Source organism: Danio rerio, chromosome 14 (assembly GCF_052040795.2).
Source record: "Danio rerio strain M-AB ecotype USA chromosome 14, GRCz13ab, whole genome shotgun sequence".
Taxonomy (NCBI): domain Eukaryota; kingdom Metazoa; phylum Chordata; class Actinopteri; order Cypriniformes; family Danionidae; genus Danio; species Danio rerio.
The window spans coordinates 12,732,849-12,743,752 of record NC_141034.1 but is presented as its reverse complement, the minus strand read 5'-3'; the positions used below and the strand labels follow the sequence as shown (position 1 = coordinate 12,743,752).

Genomic DNA, 10,904 nt, shown 5'->3' with positions numbered 1-10,904 from the left:
GTACACTGCAGCACATATATAAAGCGAGCAATGAATTTAGTGTGTGTGTGTATGTGTCTGTGTACATGTTTTTATATCCCAGTGGGGACTAAAATATGTCAGCATATATCACGAATGCTCATAAATCACACAAAGTAAATAAGTATTTTAAAAATGTAAAAATGCAGATTGTTTCCTGTCAGAGTTTAGTATACGGGTAGGGGAAGGGGATAGAATATAACGTTACAGTTATTACACAATGTATAAATCAGTAGGTCTATTCAGTTGAAAGTGTGAGGGGTGCCCCTTTTGTCTAAGTGTAATGTGTCCCTCTTCTCATAGTAAATATTTTTATCACTATTGTAATGATGAATCTTAGCATGTTACTGTTAATAATAACTATGATTCAATTAGGCGACACGGTGGCGCAGTGGGTAGCAAGTTTGCTTCAGAGCAAGAAGGTCGCTAATTCGAGCCTCGGCTGGGTCAGTTGGCATTTCTGTGTGGAGTTTGCATGTTCTCCCTGTGTGCATGTGGGTTTCCTCCAAGGTTTCCTCCGGGTGCTCTGGTTTTCCCCACAAGTCCAAAGACATGTGCTAGTTGAATTGGGTATGCTGAAATTGACTGTAGTGTATGAGTGTGTGTGTGTGTGTTTTTGTGTATGCATGTTTCCCAGTGATGGGTTGCGGCTGGAAGGGCATCTGCTGCTCAAAAACATGTGCTGGATGGGTTGGCGGTTCATTCTGCTGTGGCGACCCCAGATTAATAAAGGCTAAGCCGTCGGGAAAATGAAGGAATGATTCAATTAGATGAAACAATAATAATAAATAATACACAATAATGTGATTTTAGCACACATATTAGCGAAACTGCTAATGTTGATTGTTTAATGATCCTGATCAGCTGAGATTTTGTGAGATTTAACATGTTTTATTTCTGTTGAGTTCATCTAAAGCTGCGGTCACACTGGACTTTTCACCCCATAGACTTCCATTCAAATGCACACGAATGCATCAGACAGGAAACGCAAGGTTGTGTGGAAAGTTTTGTAGTTCACTGCATTGCAAAGTTCAAGCTTGGTGAACTCTGACCTTCGAAATCACATCATTTGACTGCGTGAGAGCAATCGAGGATCAAAACATTAGTAAGTGCACACTTACTATGCACTTTCACACTCAACAGCATAGTGTACTGCATACTAGCATACTGTATGTATGTAGTGTCAGCCCAAATGGAACACGTGTTTTTACTAAGCGGAAATTCAAACTGTTTTCCTGATGACCTTTGACGGTTGCCAAATTAGTGAAATAAATGACCAAAGTACCAAATAATACCTGCCATGAGTATAACCGCATTCACCATTGGAAGGCGCTATAATCACTCTTGTAGGAGAATTTTGCTTTTACAATCCAAAATAAATAAACTATCCACCATGAGCTAGCTCCACTCTTTCTGCTATGTGAGCATAGCACACTTATTTTTAACAGTTGAATAAATGCATCATCTGGGTATTTAAGGTGCACTTATTTTTTTGAGTTTTCAGTGTGAACGCACAACTTTTACTATACTAAAACATCGCTTAGTATAGTATAAGTATGCGATTTGGGACACATCTTGTGTCCACATGCACAGGTAAGCTTTTTCTCCAAAAACACAGAACCTGGAGCTGTTGAAAATCTTCACCCTGACAGAATATTTCAAAAATGTTGGTTTCAGTGACAAAATTTTTTGTGGACCAAATTGTGTAGAAAAAATGGTTTTGAAAATACCTGTCTCATCCCGTTAAATCGAAACGGGCCATTAATTCTCTGAGCATTAACAGTTTCTTTTTATAATTAGCACTTCTTGTGTGTATTGCCTCTTCTTATTGAATCACTGAATGCCTCCTAATTTGTAAAGCCCCAGTCACACTGCACTTTTCACCCCATACATATCCAATCGTATGTATGCGAATGCGGAAAACCAGAAACGCAAGCTCATGCACAAGTTTTGCATGTCACTGCATTGTAATGTTGAAGTTTAGTGAACTCTGACCTGCAAAATTAAATTGCGAGAGCAATCGAAGATCAAAACATGACCTCTCTGGACAGAAATGTCAAATATGGAGCAATCGCTTGCTTTTTTAATGATAATCATCTTGTTTAATCCCACCCCTAATCACAGCACCGTACGAAACAATTTCGCTAGTACAAACTCTAGTGTGACCATGGCACTTTGGAAAAAAGTGTCTACTAAATGACTAATGTAAATGTCCCCATGCTTAAATCAGAGTCAGCCTAATCTGAGTTAACCGAACTATTGGCATGTTTTTTACTGGAATTTTACACTCACATTTACATGAGAACAAAGAATCTATTACATCTGTGTTTTAGTGCTAGATAATAAGGCAGTGAGGATCTATTTACAGTTTCTAGGGTTTTAATGAAGTCCAAAGAAAAAAAAAATCATACAAAGCAGGAAAAACTTGGAACACAGAGATATTATGAGAGCAACAAAACTAACAGGCTACATGAGGCTTGAACAAAGGGCTAAAGGAGAGAGAAGACAATAAAATCCAAGACATCACGAAGGCAGCCCTGGAAGTTCTGATTTAGGACACAGAAGTGGATCCACAGGCAGGCTCGGAATAATAATTCAGAGGCAACTGGGCACAATGTCTTCTAGGCCCCTATAGCCGCACCCCATAGTTGAATTGAAAAATAAGATTAATATAATATTTGTTAAATAAAATTAATTTGTAATGTATTGCCCACATTTTTAAAATAAATGATACATATATTTCTAGTCTACAAAGATTTAACTTAATTTTAAAGCATTTAAAGCACACTTTGAACAAAAAAAATACTAATACAACTAGGAGAAATGAATTGATTTTAATTTACTTGTTTAAGTTCACTGAAGCAGTAATAAAATTTATATTTAAGGGTATTTTTAATGTATAACTCTATAACACCTCTCCAATACAGTTCTTTGAATTTGAGTCCTTCATAATACACACACTTATTAATGATTCCCACTTGTCTTTCTCGTGATGAATAGTAGGCAAAATCTAAGTGCGGACGGGCCCCTGGACCTGTGCCCATAATACCCATTGGTTAATCCGGCAGTGTCCACAGGTTCAGGTGGTGACATGGGCCACTTGGGGACATCTGTCAATGTGGGTGACATCTTATTGGTAATTCTTGTGCAAGTCTCACTGGTAATGGGTCTTGACCACTAAACCCCCCACCCCCCACCCCCCCCCAAAAAAAAACAACAACTGCTGAATCTTTAACGGTCGGTTAGTTCTGTTATGCCTGTGTGTTGGTGCTATAAAATAAGGCAGTGAGGATCCAAATGTTGCTTCTGGAATTTTAATGGAAAGTCCAAAGAACAAAAATAAACTCAAAATAAAGCAGCAGAAAATGAACACAGACACATTGTGAAAGCCATGAAACTAACTGACAACTTGAACAAAAGAGCACATAAAGAATGAGAAACAAACAAGCTAACATGCAACTGGCTAACAAAAAGGTGCAGACGAAAGAGACCTCTAGCTGTATCAGAAATCCCCCTATACCCTTAAATAGTGCACTATTTGAGGGAGCAGCCATTTCTAGTGATGTCCAAAACCATAGTTGACTGTTTGAAGTGCACTCAATCAATCAAACAATGCACTCCAATAAAGAGTCTACAGCCCACGAGCCCACTCCTTCAAGTGAACTATAGTGGACTGATGTAAGAAATCGTGAATGAGGGTATAGGGGGCGATTTCGGATCAGCTCAAGATAACTTATGAAAGCTAAGATCATGGGCATGACAAAGAAAAACACTGAGCATAGAAAATAGGCAACAACAACAAAAAAAAAATCATAACAAAATCGATGGTTTTTGAGACTCACTGTGTTATTGTCATATACGGAACTTATTCAGCTATGCCTAGGTACATCCAGTTTTCACTTGTATGTCACTTGTATTTCACAGTTTTCACTTGTATGGCACCTTTAAGTGAACTATTTGATATTTTTAAAAATGCAATATGAGTATAATGTCAAATAATTTAGTTTTATTACACAAAATATCCAAAAACAGACTGTCAAAAGTTAAAAGTCCAATTAATTTAGCTTTACAGTTACAAAATGTATATAACATAAATTAAACACACAGTAAATAATAATTTTCTCAAAGAATTGTTTAGATTTGGCAGGAAATTGTATGTAAACAATTGCTCACAAAGTAATAACTTAATATTAATTGTTAGAATAAATTACTCTAGTGGTTACACAAATGGATTTATATGTACCAGTGGCCAATGGACATAAATGTAGCATCCTCAACAATGAATACTGACATCAAACCTTGTCCAGCCAGATTATTAATATCAAGTAAGACATTAAATCTCAGTGGCCTGTTGCTTAAAGCTAGTTTAACAAACTCTGTTTTGCAGAGTACGCTTAAAGTTGACAAAACTATACAAACCCAACCTAGATTAATTCAGGTTCAGTGGTTTTATAATACTCAATATAAATGATAATATATACTCTGTCAATTCAGTGTTTAATTTAGAGCTTGCCATTAATGAACATCCTGATGAAATGATTCAAAAAAGTGTGGCACATGCAGCAAACAGCTACACAAAACATAAAGAGTGTCACTTTGATTCATTTCTCACACCAGCCTGTGCAATTCACTTCTTTGTTGATGGTTAAGAAACTGATTTTACAAATATAATGACATTAAAACATAAACACCGTCAAATGTAATAATAAATGTAGGTTTACAAAGAGCTCGAAATAAATACATTTAGTCTTTTTTAAAGCTGAAATTAAAGGAAAAATGTGTAAATATTCACTGTAAAAAAAAACTGATTTTTATGGTTTATTTTTGACAGCTGGGGGGCAGAAAAAAAAACGTAAAATAGTGGCCATTAAATTACAGAAATTTACTGTAAAAGAACAGAGGTAGAATAACGTAAATTTACCAGAAATTTAAATTAAAATTTAAGGAAATGTCTGTAATTTAATGTCTGTTTTTTTACAGTAAATTTCTGAAATTTAACGGCCGTTATTTTACGTTTTTTTTAGACGCCCCAGCTACCGGAAATAAACCATAAAATTACAGATGTTTTTTTACAGTGTTTATATCAATTTAAAGTTTAATATTAATGTACAATTTAAAATGATATGATTAGAACATTATAAAAACAAAATCATTCATATTACATAAATATACTTATCACTAGGGAAAGACAAGACAATTATATGAGTTCATTTTCAAAGCTTTAAGGCTTTGAATTCTATAAAAGTAAAACTTTTTTGTGTGCAGCAAACGGCATTTGTGTGTGACTCATCATTTCAGAAAGGCTTGAATAGACTCCACAGTAAATACATCAAATAAACTTACTTGGTATTTTTAACTCATGAACTTATTTCAGCCTCATCTATGTCTGTTTCTATCACTGATTGCTGTTTATCTGACATAATGCATGAGAAGCAGACAATCATGTTGGAGTGGTGAGTGGTGAGAAGCAGCTCATTTGGATTTAAAGCCAAAGGCTACAAAAACAGCTACACTCACATCAGACAGCAAAAATGGGCAGATTCTACATTATATAATAAATAATCTGATATTTTGAGCTGAAACCTTACAGACACATTCTGGAGACACCAAAGTTTATCTTTATCGTAAAATAGGTGCCCTTTAAAACCAAATTCTCTTCCTGAGCTGAAAAACATTGTTGTTCAAACATGGGTAAAAACCTAAACTTGCTTTGTGCAACAGGCCTTAAGTCATTTCAGCAATGTTGTTCTTTTAGTTTTGTATTTAATACATATTCTAACTTAATATGCACCCATAACCGAATACTGTTTCCTGGAGTATCCTACTAAGGATTATACAAAATATTGCAGAAATTACAGACTTTCGTCATAAAAAAGTAACATTTTAGTCTAATTTTGTATATGTCAGGTCCATAATGTAAATTAACTAATACTGTACATAACCAATTAACTACTGACTAAAAAAATACTGCTAATGACTAATTAACCAAAAATAAACTGTCACTTAAATATTATTTCTCTCTACCTGAAACAGATAGTTTATCACGTACTAAAAGCAAGCTCGAAAAAACACAAACTCAAGATGTGCTGATATATTTCAACCAGTTTCGATTTTAGTTTTAATTTATCCTACATTTTGCTAAATTAGTTTAATCGGGACTAAAATAAAATAAAAGAAATACAAATTTAATGGATTTGTTTCTGTTTAGCTGACGGATCACAATAGCTAAAATGTTAAAACCAACTGGAATGACCGAAATTGTACTCTGCAATGAGCTGACCTTGGTTGTCATGCTAATAAAGCACACTAGAGGTACACTGTAAAAAATTGCTGTTAAAAAACGGTTAGATTCTACGGTAAAATAATGTTTTTTCACTGAAACAGTAATATTCTGTTAAAAACAGTGCTTTCTGGGTAACATTTTTGTTTTCGAGAAAGTAACCAACTGCAGAAAACTGTGAGCTAACAGAGTTCAGATTCGATGTTTTTAAGTCTGTGTTTGAAATCACACTTTGTGTCCTTGTTCACTATTTAATACACTAGTTAACTAATATAGTTCACCTGACAGTTTTAATGAACACTAATGAGTGAATTCAGACACTGATGAACACCTGCTGTTAATAATTACAATTACTGAAGAAAATAAACAAGAAATACAAACAGTGACTTGAGTTACAACATTAAATAAAATCAAATAAAATAAAACAGCTTCAGTCTCAGCAGAGGATCATTAAACAACTCCACAAACAACAGCAGACACACACTTATTACTGACTGATTTGACTTCCATACTATTCTCATTGAGATCCAACAGAAATTAAGGTGTTTTTTGTGTCACAGTAATGGAGTGAGGGGCTGATTTAGTTGGGCTCTTCACCCTTGAACTCATGTAAGAAGACTTTCCAACTGTTGTAATACAGAGTTTACAAAACGTTTGTACTATAGCAATAAAGTTGGGAAGTCAGTAATTAGAGAAATCTATTTGTCTGAAATTAGTTCTGATAAATGTTTTGTTATAAACCTGGAAGAAGGGCCTAATGCAATAGATTTTATGCTTAGTTGCAGGTATTAATTTAATTAATGAGAAGTGGAAACAGAAAAGATACTTCCATAATTACTTAACAGTTAAGAAATAACATACAAAAACAGTTCAGTTATGACAAATACACATTCAGACCTCATGAATCTGACCTTGTATCTCAACAATGGTAACATCTCAAATGTTTCATGCTGCAATGCATGCTGGGAGTGGCACTGTACAAATATCCCAGCATGCATTGCGGTATAAATAAATGTTGTATAATGGTCTAACAGTTTTCTTTATTTGTGTTTGATTCTGCTGTTGTTTATGTTTAGACTTTCAGTTGCCTGTTTGTGAGTTAAACTGTTAATTTTGTTAAATTTTGTTAAATTTGTTGTCACCATTATTGAGGTTCATATGCTGATTATTGATGTCTCTTTGAGTGCGATTCACACCATAGTGCAGTGTTATTGTCCAAGATATTCTTAAAAACTTCCAGAAATCATTGCCATATATATATATATATATATATATATATATATATATATATATATATATATATATACACATATAATGTAAAACAATAGATTTAACATTGAATAGGAGCAGTAAATTTTATTATACGAAATAAGAACAGACTCTGCCATTTAATAGCAACATGAACATCATCAGATCTTATTTAGATTTTTGGCTGGCTTGCCACAACAAAGGAGCTTTTCAAACAAAGTTCTTAACAAATGCAGCAGCCAAGATATATAAATGTTAAAAATGACAGGGCTAAGAGCCCAACTAAAGCAAACTCTGTTCTCCATGATGGTGACGTAAAACTTTAACTTTTTCTCAAGAATAACTTTAGTAGATGTTATACAAAAATACATGTATTAAGTAATAAGTGTAGCTGGTGATGATGTTTGTAGAGTTGTTTAATCATCCGCTGATCATTTAAATGATTTAATCATTTGTTGTTCTTCAGGTTATTTCATTATAAAGCTGTGACTAAGGTTTTGTATGTTGTGTTCTTGTTTTTTCCCTTCAGTATTTCTTCATTTGTTCATTGTTAATCCTCAATTATCATTTAATTAGTCAGTTAATTAATGAATTTACTTCAGCTTTGCTCCATGTTTCTTGAACACTCAGTAGTGTGGACACTTCAATTAAAACTGAAGTATATGCTCTGGGGTTTAAAGGGTTAAAGGTGTGAGAGGTAAAAACACAGTGTAAAAATGTATTTTAACAGTAATATACTGTTAATTTACACAACGGAAGTAGACTGTAAAAAAACAGTATATTGCTGGCAACCACAGCTGCCAGTAGATTACTGTTAAATCAAGGAAAAAACAGTATTTTACTGTAAAACCTGAAGCTAATTTCTTCTGTCTGTCACCGTTGTGGAGGAGAGTAGAGCCAGTGTATGAGTTAAAGATGAACAATGAACTGCTGATGTTATTCTGCATGTTTCTCTATTTAAAGATAGCGGCTGTTTAGTTGCTGATGCAGTCAGAATCTCTCTGGTGATTCCAGATTTACATGTGTGTGCTGTTGTGAAAAATAAGACATTAGAGTTAAACCGAACTTTTCTAATTAACTAAAATAAGTTATCATTATAAGTATACTTCTAAGCATATATAGCACATTACTTCATAAACTCATTCAGCAGTTGACCAAGTTGAGGCAGTTGCTTTCAGTGAGCAAAATGAGTTCACTTGAGTATTGTGTAAATCAATGTAGTCCATGTATTTTTACAGCAACATACTGTAAAATAACAGTACATTGCTGGCAACTGCAGCTGCCAGTATTTTACTGTTTTTTAACGGGACACTTTTTAACAGTGTACCGTCCTATTGTAGGATAGGGTTGCTGCCTTTCATTAGATTGTGCTGAAAGGGGATAATTTACCTTCATGTGTTCCATATCAGTTACATATAAATTATCTAGAAATCTAAAATTCAATACTGAAGTAAAGCAAATTAAGCATTTATTTTTAAGAGGCAGTCAATTATTATTAAAAAATTATTGACTTTGAATTGTAACGTGCACAGACTGCTGTTATGTTTAGGCTTTTATGCAAAGCAAAATAAATTAGCTAACTCCTAACCTACACTAAAAAAAATCTGTTAATAATCAGTTTCCATATTTTGTTTTGTTTTGGATTTATTTACGGTTGGGAATTGCATTATGGGACCTTGATATCGCTTTGTCAAATTTTGATGTTGAAAAAATTAACTCTACAGTTTAACAAAGTGACTTTTGGTAACATTTTAGTACTTTGAAATAATGTTCATTAATTTATCTTCGGTTAAATCAGGGGCTCGAACCAGCGACCTTCTAGCTGTGAGGTGACAGTGCTAACTGCTGAGCCTTGAAATAAAATAATGTATAACATACACAGAAAGTAAGTCTGTAAAATAACAGCAAACAAACTGGCAGATATTATTACAACAATCCAGACAAAACTTTAACCCTTGTGTGCTGTTGGGGATGTTTTTATCAACTCTGGGGTGATTTTGTGTCTTAATTTGGCCCAAACATTTTCTGTGTTTCAGCTAGAAGAATGATTTTTGGTGATAAATTCTTTTTTGACACATATTTTGTGAAAATTCTAAGAATTAAAAAAAAAACTCAACAATAAAACCTGGGAAAATTTACTCTTTTGTTATGCTAGGGATGAAAACATCTGCTAAATTAAACTGCTGTAAAATGCATCAGAATAACATTTTTTTGTTTATCTGTTCATCACCCTCAGCCCTGATCAAAACTAAATTGCAGGATTTTAACTCTTTAATTGCCAAGTTTTTAAATGGTGTCACTAATTTGGTGACAACTCCCCACAAAATGACGTACTTTTAATATAAAAAGTAATTGTGGACTGATTTGTTTTTATCTTTAATCAAAGTTTTGGACATGTGAAACCACATTGCCTTTGATGCAATGTTTTTGATTCATTTTCATTTTTTCTTCATAATTTACTGTTGGTTTTGCCCCTGTGACTTTTATTTTTAGCACATTTTGTGATTATAAAATCATGACAACAAATAATTATGCAGTTTTGACTGTGGTTTTCCCTGTTGGAAAGAGTTAAAATGTTTAATTGTTGATCATCAGATCATCAGCACCAGTAACCCTTTAGATAGGCCTGTGCACAAAAAAAATAAAATAAATGGATTGGATTTTATATGGAGTGTACAAAGTGACTTCTGGCCTAGCACCTTCTTATCTGCACTCACTTCTGCAGATCTATGTGCCCTCCAGAAACTTGCGTTCTGTGATTGAACGTCGCCTCGTGGTTCCATCCCAAAGAGGGAAAAAATCACTTTCGCGAACGCTCACGCTCAATCTGCCCAGTTGGTGGAATGAACTCCCTAACTGCATCAGAACAGCAGAGTCACTCGCTATTTTCAAGAAACGACTAAAAACTCAACTATTTAGTCTCCAATTCACTTCCTAATCTGCAATTGCTTCTTTGAATATCACACTAATTGTACAAAAAAAAAAAAAAAACTACTAACACTTCCCTTCTTAGACTTTACAGACCTGAAACTTGCCTTTAGTACTTATTCATTGTTGCTCTTAGTTGTGTAAATTGCTTCCTTGTCCTCATTTATAAGTCGCTTTGGATAAAAGCGTCTGCTAAATGACTAAATGTAAATGTAACTGCAAATTAAAGTGTGTGTATTTGTGTCTGTGAGTGTGTGAGAGTGACCTTTATGCCAGTGGCGGATTTAGGCATGGGCAATATGGGCGATATATACATGCTGGGGGGTGGCATGGGGAGACGGTGACAGGGAGAAAAAAAACAAACCCTAGTAAAAACTTTGAGATACCATTTACTTTATGCAAGTATATTGATTTAGAGTGTTAACCCCAG

General features: G+C 34.2%; 1 protein-coding gene across 2 annotated transcripts in view; it reads left to right on the top strand.

Annotated features, from left to right (window-relative positions):
* The window catches only part of znf711 (ZFX family zinc finger ZNF711), a 280,678-nt gene that overhangs the window by 113,032 nt on the left and 156,742 nt on the right, over positions 1-10,904 (top strand). The gene's annotated exons all lie outside the window — the stretch shown is intronic.